The sequence below is a fragment of the Cupressus sempervirens genome, chromosome 8 (assembly GCF_028749045.1).
Source record: "Cupressus sempervirens isolate cs-2001-9-10 chromosome 8, ASM2874904v1, whole genome shotgun sequence".
Lineage (NCBI taxonomy): Eukaryota > Viridiplantae > Streptophyta > Pinopsida > Cupressales > Cupressaceae > Cupressus > Cupressus sempervirens.
Window position 1 is genome coordinate 194,556,542 of NC_143125.1, and position 10,098 is coordinate 194,566,639.

Consider the following 10,098-nt stretch of genomic DNA (forward strand, 5'->3'; position numbering starts at 1 on the left):
CATGTGTAGAAGATTCCTATGTTGTAGAAAACATGTGCTTAAAAGAGGTGTGGACCCCTTGTGATGTCATCATGACAACTCAAAAGAGTGCACAAACTTCTAAGTGTCTTACAAATAAAACAATGCAAATTAAATAAATAATGCATTAACCTAAGTAAACTTAAGTAAGTGTAATAAGTAAATACTTATTTACACCAAGACCCCCCCTTAAGTGCAACTTAGGGGAATGCTCTTAAGCTTACTAAACTAGGATGAAGATGCAAAATGGGTTCCGACTACTAGGTCATATTAGGTACCCATGTACATAATGAAGATGCAAATCTCTCATAAAGCGGGGAAAGAGGGAAAACCTCATGGGAAAAATCCTCCCCCAAAAAGAGAGATAAAGAAGGATCCATTGATGGATGGAGTAATCAAGACCCCCCTATTATGATATATATCAAGTATATACATAAGAGAATAAGAGAAGGAAGAGAGATAGAATAGGCTCCCCCCCCCCCCCCAAAAGAAGAATGCCGACAAGTGAAAGCTGCTACGATGAAGAAGCTGGTCCAGGAATGCAAAATATTGTTCCTTCCCTTAGGAAGAAACAAAGGCAAAGGTCTCAAGATGTGTGCTAGTCCTAAAACCTGCTTAAGTATCCTTGTATTGATGCTGAAGTTCACCCCTTCCAATTGTGTTGAAAAGAATGAATGTAGATCTGGCAAGGATGTTTGTTGAACCTATTCCACTGAACCATCTGTCTCCTTAATTGACAAAGAGACCTCCACTAATTTTTGTTCATAAGGATCCACAATCATGCCAATCGGTGAAGATTGATCATGTAGAGAATGGACATGAGGGTCAGTGTGAGCCCTCACAACAACTGTAGAAGGATCAACTTCATCAATGAGAAGATGTAAGTCCTCAAGTTTGTCTCCCAAGTCAACTGAAGTTGGAACTGGAAGATGAGATGTACCATGTTGTGTTGGACCTTTCACTGTGGCAATATAAGCATGTGGATTGGACTGATGTGACCTCTCACTAGAACTATCGACAAAACCCCACGTGTCTGAAATTGTTGAAGCGTTATTGCTTGTGTCACTATCAGTTTCCACTATGTATGATGTGCGGAGAGGATCAAAGGATAAGCTAAGAGAACTTTCCTCAAAGTGAACATCCTTCTCCACAAAAATCTCATGAGTCTCTGGATCCATCAGTCTATAAGCCTTTACATTGTCTTCATAACTGATGAAAGTACAAGGCCTAGGTGCCGGTGCCTTGTAACTCCTGGAAGAAAGGTTTTCCCATGCTAGACAACCAAAGATTCTAAGGTGACTTACAACTGGTTTTCTGTCGCACCATGCCTCAAAAGGAGTCTTTCCATCTAAGGCTAGATGAGGAGACCTGTTAAGTATGTGAGTAGCACTACTAATGGCTTCAACTTCTAATGTAGGATCAAGAGACTTCGCCTTTATCATGCAACTTGCCATGATCTTGAGAGTCCTAATTCTCATAGTTGCAACATCTATCTTTTGTGGACTGAATGCTGGTGAGTTCTGAAGATCAATCCCCTCAATTCTACAAAAGTTCTTGAGTCTTTTGTCTACATATATGTTCTCATTGTCCACCCTTAGTACTTTGATGGCTTTCCTTGACTTGTGTTCAAAATGAGTCTTGAAGTCTTGAAGCTTATGAACCAATTCATTCTTATGGTGAAGGAAGAAGACCCAAGTGAATCTCAAAAAGTCATCAACAAATGTGAGGATGTAGCAGCCTTGGCTGACTGAAGTCACTGTGAAGGGTCCTGCTAATACCATGTGAACTAACTAAAGAAAAATTGGAGCTCGAGAAGACTTCCCTTTATCATACTTCTCCTTGAGGTTCATATCCACTAAACAAGCTGAACATTCTCCCTTAGAAAAGCTGATATTAGGTAGACCTTTGACCATGTGTTTGGAGCAAAGTTGTTGAAGAGAGCAAAAGTCAAGGTGACCAAATCGCTCACACCATAAGTTGATGGTTGAAGTAAAGTGAGCTAACAAGGCTTGGGAAGAATTCTTAGGCACAAAGTGGGAGAAGGAATAAAGCCTCTTTTCATCATTGACTTTCCCCACTGCAACCAACAAATCATCTTTTGGACTTCGCACCATCACAAAATCTGGAAGGAACTCAACCTTATGACCATCTCCAAGGTGAGTGATTTGGTAAACTAATAGGAGATTGGAGCTTAGATTTGGAACGTAGAGAACATCTTTAAATTCTCCATTTTCCATTTTCACATGTCCTTTCCCTTCAACTTCCATCTTAGCATCATCTCCCACAAAGATGTGTGGTACCTTTGACTGCTTCAATGAAGAAAAGTCTTGTTTTGAAGAACCCATATGGTAAGAGGCACCTAAGTCAAGTATCCATTCCAAAGAACTTGTGTTTTCCATAAGTTCTTGACCTTTACCCTTCAAAGATTTTGGAGTTGAATCTTTGGAAGTACCTAGCACTTGAATCTTGTTCTTCTTGAGTAGATTTTCTAACTCATCAATTCTTTTTGTCTTGCAATGATGCTCGTCATGATTTGGCTTTTTACAGTATGCACAAAAGAGCTTGTCCTTCTTTTCATTACTTCCCTTCTTGTTTGAAGAAGTATTGCCTTGTTGAGAGGAGGATTGTTGTGTCTCATATTGTGTTTTCTACTTCCACTACTTCTTCTTCTTGTTGTTTTTCCCCCCTTGACTTGATTTGTGATCATCACTAGCCACCAAGGCTTTCGTCTTTGATGACTTGAGAAGTCCAAAATCCACCAAGTGAGATTGTTCAACAATCAACATGTCTACAAATGCATCAAAGGAAGGTTTCTAGTAAGCAGATCCCATGGTCAACCTATGAGTATTAAAACTCGAAACAAAGTTAGAATACTCAAAAGGTAGCCTTTTCAAGATATGATGAATCAACATGTCATCCTTCATGGGATTTCCACAATCTTTGAGAAGTTCCCTATACTCATTGACTTTGATGATATAATCCTGAATTTTTTCATAATTCTTAGGATCCAAGAGAAGTAGATCATCTTCAATCGGAAATCCCTTTTCTTCATCCACCTTTCCATACAATTGTTCAAGTTTGTCCCAAGCTTCTTTAGAGTTTGAACAATTTTTAATGTGAAAGAGAAGATCCCCATGTACACAACTCCTGATTACTCCTAAAGCTTGTTGATCTTGAATTTTCCAATCAATGAGTTCTTTAGCATCAGTAGGTTTGGTTATTGTACCATCAACATATAGACTATATCCTTTTTCCATTAATCTACTCCATGCAATATCTTTCCATGTAGAATAGTTGCATGAAGTTAGAGGAGGACATTTAAAACCCATGATGTAGAAATGAAAAGAGCACAAAATAGAGACAAAAACACAATACAAAACCCCCCTTTTCACTCAATCAAAAGACCCCCCCAAAAAAGATGTTGTTGGCATTGTATAAGTAGTACACTTATGAGCCACTTGTTAAAATGAACAAAGTGGACTTTCTGATTTTTCTTTTACAACTGCCTTATGAGGCTTAAATCTATCACTTAAGCACTAAAGCTTAGTTTTACAATAATTCTGAAAAAGAATCAAAGCTTTATAATTCTGAAAAAGACCTAATTTTGAAAATGAGAAATTGGTCCACACAACCCTAAAATTTGACTTCAGATCTAGAAAGTAAACAAAAAAAATGCACTTTCAAAAAAAAAAGAACCTGAAAAAGTGACCAGATGTGTCTATACAGAGCTTCTAAAGTTGCAAAACACAAGATTATATAGGTATAGTTACCAAAAAACATAATTTTTGCAAAATCTATGCACCAAAACCATAAAACAACACTACCACTGAAAAATTTAGAAAATTCTACCCAATTTTTAAAAAAATTGCACTTGAATCAGAGTCCGAATGTCCAAGATATGAGCTCGCAAAGTTAGGCTGCCAAATTGGAATGCAATTTGGAGAGGGGTCTAGAAGGAAAACTGCAAGTCTAAATTTGATGTTCAAACGGTCATCACTACAGTTGTCAAACAACTGTCAATTTTAAGACACTGAATTGCTGACACGGAAAAAAATTAGAGTACCAGGGATGATGTGGCAACTGACTAAGATTTCTGTACTATACATGTGTCTTTCGTATGGATGATATGGCAAGAAAATTCTAGGTTCCACTAGTGACGTGGCAGTCTTGGATCTGTGCTGACTGGGTGAGCTTGCATATCAACAAGGACACGTGGCACTTATGTATTGGTCTGCATGGAGGTTTTAAAAAAGGCGTTCCCAAAGTATTGCCATAAATCTGCCACAGAAAACCACTATTGCGTGGGTGGAAATGTGGACGTTGCGGCCAAAAGTTAGGCACTAGGCGGGAAAGTAGAAGTTGCTGGTGCCGGAGTGTTGAAGTCAATGTCGGGAAATTCAAATGCAGTTCGCTGGAATTACCAATTGCATCAGCCAGATTCTCTTACAGAAACCTATGCTGAAACCACCTATCATGTCAAAGGTTCTAGCAGTGACAGAATATCCATAGACATCTGCCAGGGTCTGAAGTAGCAGTGGCCACCAAAATATGCTAAAGGACGGGCGTTGAATTTTGATTCTAATCGTCAAAAAAATGCGTGGAGCGGGCCAAACTTTAGTGGGAATTATCCCACATTGGATATGTGTGTAGATTTAGCGCTAAATAAAAACAAATTTCCACCACAATACAAACAAAGAGCTCGCTGGTTTATTTTGGATGCCAGCTTGGGGCTGCCAACTGGGATGAGTGCCCGGGTCACCTTTGTCGTCAATTAATGTGTGGCCATGCTAGTGAGTTTTGGCATCGAATAATGTATGTTCTTCTCGCTATGAATGAAATGGGGGTACGGCCGAAGTTTGACTATAATGCTCATGGTTATTTTACAATTAATAAATATCTACCTACAACAACACAATAAAATATCCTCCAAATGGTAGATTCGAGGTGACATTGCTCGGGTCTGTTAAAAAATTTTCTCTGTCAAAAATTAAATCTAAATAATTCTGACAAAAATTACAGAGAAAAAATAGATCCGAATTAAAATTGAATAACAGGTCTGAAAATAATGACCATACCCAAATAGCAAATCGGGGCTTTCGAGTTTCGATTTGCAAAAAAAATTTCCTCACAGTCGACGTTGGGTCAAGGTAGCCGAGTTTATAGTCAATTTTCACTGATTCAGTGTTCGAGACGCAATAGCGAGGTCAGATCTAGCTCTAGACGCTCTCAATTTCTACAGTACTCCAAATTCGAGCTGAGGTGATGAAGCAAGCATGGTCTCAAATGGCTATGTGATGAGAAAATCTCCAAGTTGCTTTGGACACCATGTAAGAATTTTCCTAAGGGCAAAATTCACCTGAGAAGCAAGAACTCAAACACAAGCACACAATAGACCAAAGAGAGAGAGAGAGTATGATCAAAATGACAATGTATTCAATATGCCATAATTTTAAGAGTACACTAGGAGTGCCTGTATATAAAGGCCTCTCAGGAAGCACCTAGAATGTCTCTAAAAACAACCAGAAGATAAGACAACTAAGTGCCTTATCCAACATTCTAGATGAATGGATAAGAATGACAAAGTGTCACATGTGTGTAGAAGATTCCTGTGTTGTAGACAACATGTGCTTAATAGAGATGCAGACCCCCTGTGACATCATCATGACAACTCACAAGAGTGCACAAACTCTTAAGTGTCTCACAAATAAAATAATGCAAATTAAATAAATAATGCATTAACTTAAGTAAACTTAAGTAAGTGTAATAAGTAAATACTTATTTACAACAATAGTTCACACCGTATACTTAAAAATGTAAGAGCGTAAGGCAAATTCTTCTTTTCAACAAATCAACAACCCAGATTAAATCTCAGAAAAAAATCACCGTTGATTTAGGCACATGCAAAATGAAAGACTTAAGCTATTTTCCATGTAGACTAGGCCCATCTAACATCTGTGATGTGTCATCATTTGATTTGTTCTCCTCAAGGCCCAAGTGGCACTTCATTAGGTCCCACACGACACATTCCTCTTTATGTCATCACTTTATGGTTGTTTGCAAACCAAAATAGTGGAAGCATGTAGATGAAAGTAAACCTTGCTTCACTCTTACAAGCTTCCCTTAATCATAGAACCATAAAACCATTTGATGTTTCTTTAATATACCTTTATGCTACAATAGGTCTTTATGTTCTTACGCCATTCAGCAAAATGTGAGAGTGCAGATCAAAACATTACACCTTTCCACCTATCCACTCCACTTAATACTCATACCCCCGTAAATCAACAAACATAAACACTTTAAAAAATATTATGCTCATACGCTTAAAAGGAAAACGTATGACCAGAAGTACCTTAATGAAATGTTTTTGCTCATCCACTCAACTTGGCACCATAAAACCGTAAGTTGTAACTCACAATACATGAAAATCTTTTATGCACCTTCATTGTAGGATCCATTGTATGATCAGAGAGCTCTAAAATGCACTACTTCGCTGTTATGAGATACACAACCGTATATCCCTAAACCCAAATGTCATTACGCCGTTCCGCCAAAGATGAAGTGTGACCACAAAAATAGAAGAAAGAGAGTTCAACACTTCTACTGGAAAACCTAACACCATAACACTATAAAGGTGCGGAACTTAGGAATTTTGCAAACCCTTTCGAAAATTTCAATATAACCTAGGGTTTTAACATACTTAGGGAATTTAATGACTACGTTGATGACAAACCTTGAGAATTTAATAAAATTGAAATCACATAGTGATCAGGACGTGAGTAGGGTAATGCAAAAATTTTGAAAATTTATAAAAAGAGAAACCCTAATCTATAGGACACGTGGATTACATGATTTTTCACATACATTTTGAAACTTCTTTGCAATGTGAAAAATTAGACCATCATCTGGCATATTCAAATGAAGCATATTGAACTTAAGTACCACTATTTAAGATATATTAGATTAATGGAATCGGGTTAACTCTTTAGAAATTTTGTACAAAATGTTTTTTTTAGATATGTTTACTAATATATTACTATTAAGGAAGTTGAGGTGGAATTTGGATTATTTTCACTTACTAGAAAAGGTAACGAGTGTTAGAAATAATTTTTTTATATTTTCAATTTTTTAGTTATGATCTAAGATGTGATGACTACTATAGAGGTAGAGAATCTCCTTTCTACTTTATATATTTCCTCTTTCTCCACTAAATATCAATGATTTTTTTACCTCTCCTTCATATGGTATTAGAGTGGATGCCTATTAATGATATTCAAGATTATTAGTGTTTGAAAAATGAGTGCATGCATATTAGAGATGGACTTCCTAGGTTTGATCACAGAGTGTGTCTTATGTCATATGAATTGAGATATAAATAAACAAGGAAACATAAGTGACATGTGAAGAATTTTGGGTGATGATACATTTTTGGACTACCAAGATGTGGTGTGTGGAGAATGCTTTAAATAGCCTATCATTAGGGATCTAGCATAATTCAATTGATGATACATATTATTGGTTTGATCTCACATAGGATGATTATAATGTGTAAACAAGAGTGTAGATTGAATCTTGCATTAAAATAAAGTGAATTTTTTTTGTGTCACATCCATCACACCTTGGATAATTCTTGGAAGTGGTACTTAGGATAGTTTTAAAATCTAGAATTTATACATGATCAATGTGAATAGGATAACCATAGTGGATATCAATAATTCCTCAAAACGATGGCTTATTCATCTTGGGTCTCTTATTTTAAACATGGTACTTTTGATATTGATCTCGTGTAGAAATGATATTTCATAGAAGTGGTGTAGGGGCTCACAGAAAACCACCACAACCTTGGATAAATCATGAAGGAAAAGGATTAATTATGAATTATTAAAGCCAATAATAGCTCTTAATTGTAATGAACTATAAGGGTCATTGGACCTAAAAGTTGTAATAGGTGGCTTCATGGGAAAAAAGGGTCAAATACCCTCAAAAGATGTAAGGGGATTTATTATAAGTCAAAATACCGTAGGTTGTGAAGTTAGATGTTAATTCAAAGTTCATATAAGAACAATCAACAAAATTGAATTCAAAAACCAACAGTTAGTTGGCAATTTGGGTGGGAAATACATTTTAGGATTTGTGAGTTAGATTCTATGTTATTCAACTAGTAAAAGGAAAGAATAATGTATAAAGTGGCGTAGAGGAGCATTTGTATGATAAATGTGGTAAATAAAAGACATTGTTGCAATTCTTTTGTATAATCATTGGTTTATAGAATCTATTGAAGGTTTCATTATGATTCATAAGATTTTGTGATTATTTGAACATTACAAGTTATTGGACATTTGAAGTCAACGTCATGAGTAAAACATGTTTGTGTTGATCATAGTTAGGAAATTGACCTTTCTTTAAATAGTTTACTAGTAATCTAATGGTTTTGATGGCCATTGCATATATGTAAGTTTTTATTCTTATGGGATGGTCATCCTTGAGTGTATAATATTCCATACTAATAATTTCATGCAGAGATAAATTGGAATGTACTAGTCATCACCAATTTTAGTATTGATCAAGACATGAATTTGATGGGTATGCTAGAAAATAGGATATATCTAACTTAAGGAGACCCCATTTTATGCTTGGAATAGTTAGTTTGATCCTATTAGATTATGTTGGAACTTTTTTGAGTCTTAGAACCTTTTCAAATCAATAGATTGAAGAGGCCCTAGGTTTGTGAGGGTTCAGTGAGGGTTTGAAGCCCAAATTGGGACTTTCATAGTAGATGGACCCCTAGACTCAAATTGACCTTGGACTTTTCTAATTGGAGGTATTTTAGGAGACTGTTTGAGAGAAAATATTTCATATACTACCTTTAGAAAGGTAGCCTAATTGAGCCCTTAAAATCAACAAATTGGTCATTTTGGAGAGTTTGGTCCAAAACACCTTGGGGTAAGTTTTTGGTATGTTTGAAAACACAAGAAAATGGGTATCTAATACTATTCTTAGTTCATTTATTTCTTTATAAATATTCTACAAAAAGATTTCATTTAATTTGTTTGACACCTAATTGAGTTTCTAGACCCAATAGGCAGGCTCAATAGGGTTGGCTTAATAAATGAGAACTTGGAACTTTAATAGTAGGTTATTTGGACTTATTGGAAGGTATTAAGACTTTAGGAACCCTTGGAGGTCATAGTGGAAGGGAATCCAAGATTTGGTTGTTTGGTTCTAGTGAAGAAAATAAGGAAACCATTAGGAATAGGTTCTAATTGGTGAAATTTTCTAAGTTTCATACCAATAGCTTTGAAATTGTAATCCACCACCCTATCCTCTACATCAATAAGGGATTTGAGATTTCCATAGTGCTAGTATCATTTTATCTGTACTCTAGTGAAGGTCTTTTTTTGAATTTCATTAGAAGAAAGATATTTAGTGTCCTACTATAATTAGGTTTTTAATTTTGATCAATACCATTATGAAGTCATAAGCCCTTCGAAAGAATCTTATAAATGTTGGTAGAGAAGGAGTCATAAAATCATTTTAAATGTACTATAAAGTTTGAAGGAAGAAAATATATACTTTTGAAGATATTCAAGAAATTGTTATTGTAATTATTTTTCCATTTCCAAACTAATTTGAAGCAAGTTAGTGGTTGTAAGTGATTGTTTGGAATTATAAGTTTGATATGATTTTTTATTTTATGAAATAGAAATTCCATTTGATAAATATTTGGATTCAAATTTTATACTTAAAAAATGAAAATACAAATAAAACTAATGAATAAAAAATGGCGGGGAATAATAACTACAAAAGGAAAAGTGTCTATAGATGCAAATGAGTTATCATATTGAAATAGTACAAATTATAAAGACAAGGATATTTATGGACTTTCTCTTTCTAACTTTGAATTATGTCATATATACTTAGATAAATTATCAGCACAAATTAATGATATTCCAAATAAATTATTTAGAGAAAAATAATTCAATTCAAAATTCTCCCTTAAAATTTAATTCCTAGGTTCAAAGTGGAAGATAAAAGAACAATACCAAATCATATAAGTAATTTGAGGTCCCTCATTAGGCA